This window comes from Lipotes vexillifer, unplaced genomic scaffold (genome assembly GCF_000442215.2).
Source record: "Lipotes vexillifer unplaced genomic scaffold, Lipotes_vexillifer_v1.1 scaffold591, whole genome shotgun sequence".
Lineage (NCBI taxonomy): Eukaryota > Metazoa > Chordata > Mammalia > Artiodactyla > Lipotidae > Lipotes > Lipotes vexillifer.
The window spans coordinates 2410297-2422003 of NW_006791954.1; the positions used below are offsets into that span (position 1 = coordinate 2410297).

Here is an 11707-nt window from a genome sequence, read left to right on the forward strand (position 1 = left end):
TAAATCTAAAACTATTTGAATATTTAAAATTTCATTAAAAACAACAACAGGGCTTCCCTGGTGGCACAGTGGTTGAGAGTCCGCCTGCCGATGAAGTGGACACGGGTTTGTGCCCCGGTCCGGGAAGATCCCACATGCCGCGGAGCGGCTGGGCCCGTGAGCCATGGCCGCTGAGCCTGCGTGTCCGGAGCCTGCGCTCTGCAACGGGAGAGGCCACAACAGTGAGAGGCCCGTGTACCGCAATAAATAAATAAATAAATAAATAAATAAAACAAAGCCCCTCCTTATTTGCTTAAAAAAAAAAAAAAAAAGCCTGGATTGCTAAAATATGTAAGAGTAAATTTGTCAAATTTTTGAAGCATGCAGAAAACTTTGAGTCTAAAGTGATAGCTGATAAATAATGCTCAGTATATCCTACAAATGTTTAATTTTGCTTGGCAACCCAAACTACTACTTTTTTTAATGGATTTTGGTTTGGCTCAGAAATTTTAAATTCCTTTAACCTCACAGCTCACTTTCGGGTTACCTGCCAGGCAGTCCATTTAGATTGTCTTGATAATATAATTTCAGTAGATTTGCAGTGGTGTTAAGTGGGATAGGGAGGTTGGGAGGGAGGCACAAGAGGGAGGGGATATGGGGATATATGTATACGTATAGCTGATTCCCTTTGTTATACAGCAGAAACTAACACACCATTGTGAAGCAATTATACTCCAATAAAGATGTTTAAAAAAGAAATTTGAGTATGTTAACCCTCCGTTCAGTATTTGAGAATTTTTCTGCTTATAATAGAAATTTCACAGTGGTACTTTAGCAGAACTATAAGCTTTGTGTCTTGATCAAGTAACCTAGTAAAGTAGAGCATTTCTTTTGGTTCCAACCAGTGACTGTTGTGTGAGGTTGTTTGTTTTTTTAACTTTACTTTTATTCTCCACAATAAACTCCATGGTTTATTTTTAAAGTCCTATATCTGCAGGTGTTCAACTCAGTTATGGACATCTACCTGCCATTGAGCGTATGTAGAAAAGACTAGATATGATCATCTAATTTATGGAAAGAGAAGGCTACAGTGATTTGCTTTTAATCATTTTATGTACTCCCTATCCTTCTCATTTAATTGTAGGAAATAAACCTTTAAAGTGAGGCAATACAGATTCTATGTAGGTTGTTGTTTGGTTTCACTGCTCCCTAGTTGAAATCCAGGGCCAAAACTCTACAGTGTTTACTGAGATTAGTACCGGCGATTTCCTTTGGAAATTAGTATTTGAGATAATATTAAATTCAGATGAAAATCCTCTTTTCAAGTTTGTGAAATGAACTGAGCAGCTGTTGGTGTCCTTTTATCAGCAGACTGTACCTCTGTTTGGGGGATTTTAAGGAAAGCCATTTGCAGTGCATAGCCTTTTCTTCTGGTTTCTGAATGAGCTAACATCTTCCTTCTAAACCTTTTAAAGTATCATAATAGCATGGACCACTTCTACAAAATATAATCCAGTGTATGTTGAAAACACCCAAAAGAGATTAGCATTGTTTTAATTGCATAACTCGGTATTGTATATATATTGCCTTTCATTGAAGCCATTTTACAGAACAAACATTACCTTCATAGGGCTTTTAGAATTCCTAAGAGGTTGGTTGAGTAGGCTGTAAGCTAGAATTGTAAAGAGAACTTCCTTAAGGTTGCAAAACAAGTAGCGATTTAAATTGGAATAGTCCAGCTTCTAATTTTACTTCTCTTATTTTTCAAAGAAGGAAAGAATATTGACCTTGCTACATTATATTATGTATAGAAGTTTAACCCTTTATGTAATTTATTCTATTTCATTTGGAAATAGAGGCATTCAGGGTAAAGGTTGTAATTAATGGGATATTTATATAGCTATGTTTTCATTTTAAGTGTGATGGAGAAGTTTCTTTCTGTAGTAAAAGTTCTCCTCATTTTAAGGTAACAGTTTCTAAGTTCTAGTTAGTTAGTCGAGTGGAAAATTTCCCATCCAGGTAGGTTGGTTCTTGAATTTATTTATGTTTCTCTTGTGTTAATGGATAGTGGCCACATCCATCAAGTAAAATATACATATTTTTTGGTGAATACCAGAAGGAATCTACAAAGACTTTTATAAAGATGTCAAAAGTACGACCTTTTTTCTTTTTTTGTCCCTCAGGGGGAGACCAAGCTGAAAATTACCTTGGACAGGACAGCTCCGATGATAATCACAGTGGAACTCATGGCCCTTCTCTCACATCAGATGCACCTTTTTTGTCAGATTATCAGGATGAGGGTGAGTGTCATCTTTCTGGCTTTAGGATGACCATACTTTTATGCTTTTTGTCCTGGGGTCTTTGCCTTTGGTCATTTCCAATCCAGCAGTCTTCAGAAGGTCCTCTGTGTTGGTAAACACTAGTTCACAAAGAACAATTATTTGTTTCATTATGGTGCTGATCCTCCTAGTAATTCAATAGTTCTGAAGTTAATGTACTTAGGGAAACACTAATTCCATATTGGAGCAGGAGGACATCATTATTGATCTTTCTATAAGAACTGTAGCTGAAAAGCTAAGAGGGCATTTTAAGATTGCAGAGCCCATTTTACCATTCTTTCAGATTTTTTAGCTTCACTGAGTTTCATGAGAATTAGAGCTTTCATTTAATGATTATTAGTTTATTGATTTATTGTGCATTATTTGAGACCCTTGAGCTTACCATATTATAATAAGATATCATTTTTACCCATGCTTTCATATACCTCTGACCATATCGGTGTTGCTCAAGGGGAAGGGAAAGCCACAAGAACCATAATGCAAATCTTCCTGGAGCATGTTTTATTTGAAGATTTGGGAATGGGAAGAGTTAAATAATTCAACCCTTATAAACATTATATTAGAAACACATTGGTCTGTAACAGAGTGGAATGAAAATATATATGAATTTTTAAGATACATGAATATAAAAGTTTTGGCGTGGTGGCTGCCAGTTTCTGGCTCAGGCTCAGCTATTCTAGGGGTGGGAGGTTCACAGTGCCTCTTCTGGCATTTGGCCGCTTGACCAGAAGGTTTGATCATCACTGATACACATGGTTATCTTATCAAAATCTCTCTTGTGCCTTTGCAGTGTGGGTGGGGGGAGGTAGAAATGCTACTAAACTGAATATTAAATTGAAAGCTTATTATTCACTTAGGGATTGGGAGTAAAGTTGGTAAATTATTCCTTATTTTTCTTTATTAGTCTGTGACCTTTCTATCTATTTTTCTTCCAAATTTCCCTCCGACTTTGGCATTTTCCAAGTGTTCATAATCCCTACCTTCCTTTCTCTTTCTAATTTATCACTAATTCTTATTTCATTTGGCCCTTTCAGTGATTCATATTTTCTCCCTTTCATTGAATTGATAACCACCAAATGAGAACTATGGATTCAGTCACACAGAAATAGTGTATTTTGCTTGAGCTTTGTGTACTAGTACAATTAGTAATACCCAAGTTTTAGAAATTGGGCCTTAATGTGAGATTTGTATATTGGTTCAGGTAAAAACATTGTTTGGATTGAAAGCTTAATAATTACATCGGTAGCTGATTAATAATTATAGAAAATTAACAGTGCAAAACATTTTTAAAAAATCAACCTTTCATTTGTTTTTGATCAATCTAATGCTTGACAGAATTAGAACAATAGTACCTCATTAATGCATAGGTCACTTATTTGGTATTTCCAACTTTCCCAAACACAGCTGAGAACACAATAAGTAAGCCAGAAAGACCTCTAAGTGAAAATAGATGTTCCTGAGTCCCAGGATAACATTTATGTACCTTACTCCTGGGAAAGCCTCTGAGGCCCTCACTGGGGATTCCTCTTCTTACAAATGTCTAACCATTACAATGTTTTGATTTCTCAGCCCACACAGTAGAGTGAGGCATCCAATTAGAAGAAAAAGTACTGTAAAGGCATCAATTAACAAATAACATTGAGGAAAGAAACACGAAAACAATTAAAATTTGTTATAGAAGACAAAATCTATAAATAAAACTTTTTTTTTTTTTTTTTGGCTGTACTGCATGGCTTGTGAGATCTTAGTTCCCCGACCAGGGATCGAACCTGTGCCCTCGACACTGAAAGTGTGGAGTTCCAACCACTGGACCACCAGGGAATTCCCACAAAATTTATGTAACAACTAAAAAAACATAGTAGCCTGGGGCCATATTGTACTGGAGAGAGAAATGGCCCGAACTCTCCCCTAAGAGCTCAGTACCTTAATAAGGTAAAACTTTTAGCTAGCCTTTATTGAGCACTTACTATATACCTTGCATTTGTGTTCTAAGTACTTTGCATTTATCATCATTTAATCCTCAGAACAGCCCTAAGAGGTAGGTATTAGAATTATCCTCAATTTACAGATAAGGAAACTGAGACCTAGTGAAGTTAACTTATCTAAGATCAAATAGCTAGTAAGTAGTATTACCAGGATTTATGTCTACACAGTCTTGTTCTAGAACCTCTGCTCATAACCACTCTGCTATCCTTACCACTATCCTTATCTGAGTTATCACAAAAGATGGGGGCTTCCCTGGTGGCGCAGTGGTTGAGAGTCCACCTGCCGATGCAGGGAACACGGGTTCGTGCCCCGGCCCGGGAAGATCCCACATGCCACGGAGTGGCTGGACCCGTGAGCCATGGCCGCTGAGCCTGTGCGTCCGGAGCCTGTGCTCCGCAACGGGAGAGGCCACAACAGTGAGAGGCCCGCGTACCGAAAAAAAAAAAAAAAAAAAAGATGGATTCATATTCCAGATATTTTGGTTAAGACTGTATAGATACACATAGTATGTTTAAAATATTTTCATTAAAAATAGTTGAAATTAAAGAAAGTAATTAGTGTTGAAAGAGGTAAACCTATTACCTGGAAAATTCCATAGTGGAAACTTTGTTCCATAATACTTCCCCAATAGTATTAATAATAGTAAAATTTTACTTAATAGATTTTTATTTTCAGTTCCGTGCATACAAGTTAACAGAATTCCCAAAGTGACACTGTCAATGGAGAGGTAGGAATAGACTTGTTTGTGTTAAAAATTTGACTGTAGGATGATGAGATAATGTTTAAATATGAGTTGCTGCAAAGCACTGAATCTAACACAGTGCCTGAGTGCCTGATGCATAATAGGCACAATAAATGTTTGTTTCCTTCCCCTGAAAAATAAAGATATGTACATTTCCTGTGAAATTAAAGAGAAGCTTATAAAGATGTTAAAATTTTAAGTAAACTTTATATCCTATTTAACTAGATTGTACCATTATGGAGAACAGTAATACTTGATATGCTATTTATTCATTATTTTAACAAATACTTATTTAGAGATTATAAGGTAATAGCAAGGCACTGTGCTAAGCTGTTAGTGAAATAGGCAGTAAAAAGTCAAACACAGTCCCTGCCCTCATGGAGCTGTCCGTCTCATTGGGAAAGCACACTATTAACAAGTTGACAAATGGACAAATATAAAGTCAGTGTCTTCACTTGCTAATGAGACAGCTAGGGTGATCCTTTAGGAGGAAAAGATTTTTCTAAAATTTTCTTTGTGGTGACATTATTTTAGACTTTTGGAATTTTTATTTTTATTATGAAAATGAAAGGTCACTGTTAAAATATTTCAGCTTTGTTGCTTTCCACCTCTAGCCAGAGCAGTGTCCTAAACGAACAACAATGCAAGGACACACAGTCTGACCCATTTGCCCATAAATCCAGTGATGAGAAGCAGTAACCATGGTACATGTCGTGTTTGGGTCATGCTTTTGTGAAAACTACAAAGAGCTCTAGAAGAATATAGAAACCTGGCCAGGTGCACTGCATAAAATAAAAACCAAGGTTACAGGCTAAACCATGCATAAAAATGAGAGCATGTTGCTACCTAATCACAATTCCTTCTCTGCTTCCTTAGTAAGTGCTGTTAGTCTGAGAATGTCAGGCTATAGCCTATGGAGAGACACCTACAAATAAGAGCATAACCCCATCATTAGGAGTGAAAACTTGCTAACAAGTAATAATATTTAGATTTGTAGACTTAGGAAGGCATTGTTTCTACCATATTGAAGGAAAAAAATTTAGTAGGAAACATTCAGTACAATAACTATACAAAAGCCAGCCAACTATGAAGCTCAAGATCTGATTGCTTTCATCGTCCAAAATGTACAATATATTTTAATGTGTCTATAAATTTATTTCATTAGTATTATGAAGAACCCCCATGTACATACATTTTTTAAAGATGGGTTAGGGAAAATGATTGTTCTATAAAAGGGTATAGTAACTCCTTCTTGAAGAAAAGGAAAAAATAAAATTATTTTATAAGGGAAGAAACCTAAAATCTATAATATTATATTACGTATCATGTATTATTACATTCTAATTAAAGAAAAGGTAATGAATGTTATTGGGCAGATATGTCTGGGAAGAAGTGAGAAAGAATGTTTTTATAATTTATTTTTACATCGGGATGTTTAAAGGTTAGAAAACGTTCTTATTCTCCAGCAAAATAAAAAATAGAATTGGAAAAGTAAAGACCTGTAATAAGTGAAGAGCCTTTATTGACCAATTTATTAAATGCTACTTGATCTAAAAGAAATTTTAGACCTGTTAATGTACCAGTAGTGGCCATTTTCAACTCCATGCCTTTTCTGAAAGATACATTTCAAAACATAGAATATTTTGAAAATAAAGAGAATCAGTTTTTTATGGCTTTATTTTTAGCACTTTTTAAAAACATTTCTCTGCTTTCAACTTGGTTCTGAAATAGAAGTCAGTTTTGGATTTAATATTATGAATAACGGACTAGCTTTTGCTGATCATTGTGTGTTTTATTTCTCTAATAATAAAAACAGGAATAAGAAATTATTTTAATATCTTCTCTAAGGGAAAGAAGAATATATTTTAAACAAAACTTTTATTATTGTGAAATTAAAATGAAAGTTTAATTTATTGATTAGATTTTTGTGGCTGGAATTCATGCTTGTCTTAAGTTTCTTTGTACCAAAATTAGAATCTTAGAGTCTGAGAGCTAGAAAAGATGATGGTCATCTAGTAACAGGAACAATTTATTGAGCACTTACTATGCTGTACTAAGTGCTTTTCGTGGATTATCTCATTTAATTCTCAAACCAGCTCAGAGAGGAAAGAACTGTTATCCCCATTTTACAGATAAATAAATTAAATGAATTGGCAAGGATGACATGCCTAATCTATGGGAGGTAGTGGGTGGGGGTAGGATTCCAGTAGATTCCAAAGCTGCTGCTTTTTGAAGACCTCTGATTAGCTGGTTGTTTGACTTCTGAAATACCCACTCTTATGGGCTTTATGTATCATTCTCTTATTGCTTTTATTTCACCAAATATAATATTTATTTAAAAATAAATGTGTTCAAAGGTAATTATCCTCTAAAAACTGCTTTAACTGCATCGTGCAAAATTTGATATGTACTAATTTCATTATAATTCATAATTCCATTCTAAGTATTTTGTAATTTCTTTTGATATCCTTTTTAACCTATGTGTTATTTAGAAGCGTTTTTGTGTGTTTCTTCCTGGTTTTTGTTTTGATTTGTTTTGTTTTAGTTTCTAGGGATTTTTTAATCTGCTTTTTTAATTTTTTAATTTTTATTTTTCTAATTTTACTATGTAAGAGCCTAAAAACAAAATATATACTATTTATATTCTTTAGAATTTGTTGAGACTTCTTTTGTCGCCTAGTAATAGTTTATGCTTATGTGCTATGTGCATCCTGAAGTATTCATTGAATACACTCTTAACTATTTCTATACTTGTAAATAATGTTCTTCAGATCTTTTGTATCCTAGCTTTCCTTTTATCTGCTGGAAAGCTTCTGTTAAAATTTCCAATTATAGTTGTAGATTTATCCATTTTTTCCTTGTTTTACATTCTCAAGGTCACGTTTTAGACACTTATAAAGAGGTCTAATTATTTTAAAAGGTTTCCTCTTATTGAGCTGAAATCCTATCCCTAGAACTTCTGCTAATTAAGCTAGTTTTGCCATCTAAGTCTACTCATAGCACCCCTGATAGACTTTATATTCAATGAGGATAAAAAATGTTTGTTCACAAGCCAGTTTGAGACCCCATTGCCATGAGTTGTGTATAAGGCCTGATTTTACTGTATAAATTATATTGTTTCACAGAATAAATAAACTGTACTTCTTACAGTGTTTACAGAGGTATGTGAATTAATGGTGCAGTGATTAGTAGTAATCACTCTGATCAGGTAAACCATAGGCTGAATGCTGCTGACAGCTTTGGAGGAAAATGCGTGTGTTTTATGGCTGCTTTACTTGGAATGTTAAAAACCTATTGCAGGCTCAGTCATTGGTACCCTGGTAGGTTGAAAGAGTTAATGACTTAAAAACAGCAAGCCATTTGCTTCCTTCTCACTGACGGGGTCAAGCCCATTACTTTCTTCTTGTGTATTTTTCTTAAATTACACAAACTATATGAACATATTTAGAGTTGTTAGTTCCTTTTTATTCTATTATATGAAGATAATGAAAGTGACTTAGATGGTCCCTCTCCATATATGATTATGTAAATAAACATACATACATTCAAACAAGCATTTATCTCATTTTCTTTTTATTCTTCAGACGCTTGCTTTCATCTTTGTTGTGTGCAGGTATTTTTTTCTTTAATAAAGGCACATGACTCCTGTCACCCCTAACAGAAGTTATATCCATGTGTTTAGAGTACACACTGTGGAACACAAAACTGATTTCCATGTCTGTGTTTTGAGAGTCAAAGAACAAATTCCTACTGTAAAACACATACTTTCATGAGCATGGTAGATTTCTGAACAAGTTTCTGTTGGCTTCAGGTGAGTCCATCAGATTTCAAATCATTGGGAGAAATTAAGGACTCAATGGTGAGTTAACTGTGATAAGGGTAAGTAAGCTGTCACTCAGGATTGCAGTGGCCTCCTTCATGAAGATAAATGTCTTATTAGATCTAAGACATCATGTCGTTTATATAGTCTGGTATAAATCACAGATGAAGATGACAAACTAGGTATCAAAGTTGACAGTAATTTATATAACTTAAACAAATGATTACCAAGGATTATACATGTTTTGTGAAGAATAAGAAAACAATAACAATTATCTGTCTATGAACTACCCATTTTTCATTCTTCAGCCCAGCATGTTGGTGCGTGTTTAAACTCTAATGTTCTGTCCAGTGCTCAGTAAAGCACTCTCACATGTGTTGATGGTTGGATATCTTACATAATGCTTCTTTCACTAGGAAAAACTCCTTGCAAATTTAACCCATGTTTTAACATTAAAACCATGGCATTTTAGAGATGGAAGAGACTTGGTAATCACCTGATCTAATCTCTGCTTTACCAAAGAGGAAACTACATTTTTTAAAAGGCTGAGTGCCTGGTCTTATGGTCAGCAAGACAGAACCAGTACAGAAACCAAGACCTGGCTGTGGCCTCCCCTGACCCATACTATGTACCTTCCCTCCCCTGCATGATCTCAGCATGCTTTTCAGTGCAGACCCAAATAGCTTTGCCTGACTATGGGCCTTAAGCTATTTCTCACAAGTTTCAGTTAAGTCCTTCAGACATGTGTGTCTCTCTGGCCTATGTATGTTCTTATCTTCTTCCCAGGATGATTTGGAAGCACTGTATTTTATAAGGAATTTCAAAGGGCTCCATAAAGCTAACAATTATAACTGTGAATAGCATACAATTAGTTTTTGAATTGACACAGAACTAATTCATTATCATTTTTGGCCTTTTTGTCCATGTTATAGATTTTAATATACTGCCAATGAAGAGTTAGTTATTGAATACCTATATTGAATACCTTTATTCAATCATGAGTTTAGAGGCTGTGTGGAGGATACAAAAAGAAATAAGATGTGATTCCTTTCCTTAGTGAGCAAATAATCTAGCTGAAGAGAGAAGACTAGACACCCCCACTATAAAGTGTATGGTACATAATCACAAGGGCTGATTTTCAGGGACAGAATTTTCAGAAAAAACAACTGGTTGGACTTGCAGTAGTTTGGAAGAAAGTCAAGATAAGATTTGGCCTGTGCTGTAGCCAAAGTGTTTTTAGAAATCTTTTCCAGACTGGGAGTATGAGCAAAAGTCCATTCTTTGAAAGGTCAAACATTTTTTGAGCTTCCACTATAATTAGTAGTGAGGTAACAGTGGCCATCTTTAAATGCAAATAGTTGATTTTTAAGTGAGTGATTTGGCTGATGAGATTAAGCTTTTTCATATTGCCTCAAGTATTCTTTGTTTCTCTCCAAATTCTAAACTAGTCAGTGAGTGTAATGGTAATATGAAAGTCCTAGAATATGATTACTGGAGTTGTTAGTGTGGTCATTACAGTGGTGGTAAAATGATATACAGTGTTTTGGTTGCTAATGTAGTGTATTTATCTGATTGATATATAAATGAGTCAGAGGCAGACCATCCTTCTTCAAGCCCCAAAGCCACTGACCATTTTTATCTCAAAGTTTAATATTCACTTAAATGTGAAAGAATTTTGTTTAAGCATAAAACTTTCAGGCCAAGTATATAGATACATATACTTAATTTATATAAGTATAAATTTATACTTAATATATATTATGCTTTATATATATGTAAATATATATGTTTTTAGCCATTTCTTCATGCTTTGGTGATCTTTGTTTTTCTACTAGCCATAAATTCTTTTGCTTTATCATAGAGCTCTGACTTTTCAAGTAAAAACTAAATGTTAGTAATGCTGTTTAAAACAATGCTGAAACCTGTTAATCTAGAATATTATTGTCTACTAGGGGAAGATTGTTGAATTACACTTATGGTCTACACTGACTTTCTGACTTTGAGTGACAGTCTTTTTTATGTTAGGCCCTAAGTAGCTTTAACCCAGATACATTAGCCTAGTGGGAAAGAAAGATTATACAAAGTGGTTTCTCTGGCTTGTAAAATTGGGATTTATAGGGGAGTTGTTCCTTCATGGAAAGTTTTCACTTATAGAAGCCTTTAGCCAATTATTTGCAGACCCAGTTCTATAAGCTGTTAGGATATAGCTTATATGGTATGGTATATTTTAATGGAATGCTCTAAGAAATAAACATCATTGTCATAGTGAATTTTGTAATTATGTTATTTCATAATAATACTCCAGATTTTGTTTTAATCAAAAAAGCATAGCGTTGGGGCTTCCCTGGTGGCGCGGTGATTGAGAGTCCGCCTGCCGATGCAGGGGATACGGGTTCGTGGCCCAGTCCAGGAAGATCCCACGTGCCGTGGAGCGGCTGGGCCCGTGAGCCATGGCCACTGAGCCTGCGCATCCGGAGCCTGTGCTCCGCAACGGGAGAGGCCACTACAGTGAGAGGGCCGCGTACCGCAAAAAAAAAAAAAAATCATAGGGTTAACTGGGATCATGAGTGCTCCTTTCTACAAATGACCATTATCATCATTGTAAGACATTTATGAATGCCCAAGAACGTAGTTAGGCCTAGAGATTGTCACAGTTTAGGGAAAAAAATCATTGGAGTTATCTAATCTAGCCCTTCTAATGAATTCACATCATTCTTACTAATATCTCATTTAATTAATTATCAAATATAGCCATTATGCTCTGTATTCTTCCTTTGCAGGACATATTTCCCACCCAACTATTATTACTAATTTATTCTTTTTTTTTTTTTTTTTTTCGGT

The 11707-nt window shown here is 35.0% G+C and overlaps 1 protein-coding gene across 1 annotated transcript in view; it reads left to right on the forward strand.

Annotated features, from left to right (window-relative positions):
* Positions 1–11707, forward strand: part of SKAP1 (src kinase associated phosphoprotein 1) — a 242398-nt gene that overhangs the window by 40421 nt on the left and 190270 nt on the right. Inside the window, exon 3 of the mRNA XM_007465111.1 lies at positions 2163–2279. The gene's annotated coding sequence lies outside the window, so the exon portion shown is untranslated. The remainder of the gene's footprint in view (positions 1–2162; positions 2280–11707) is intronic.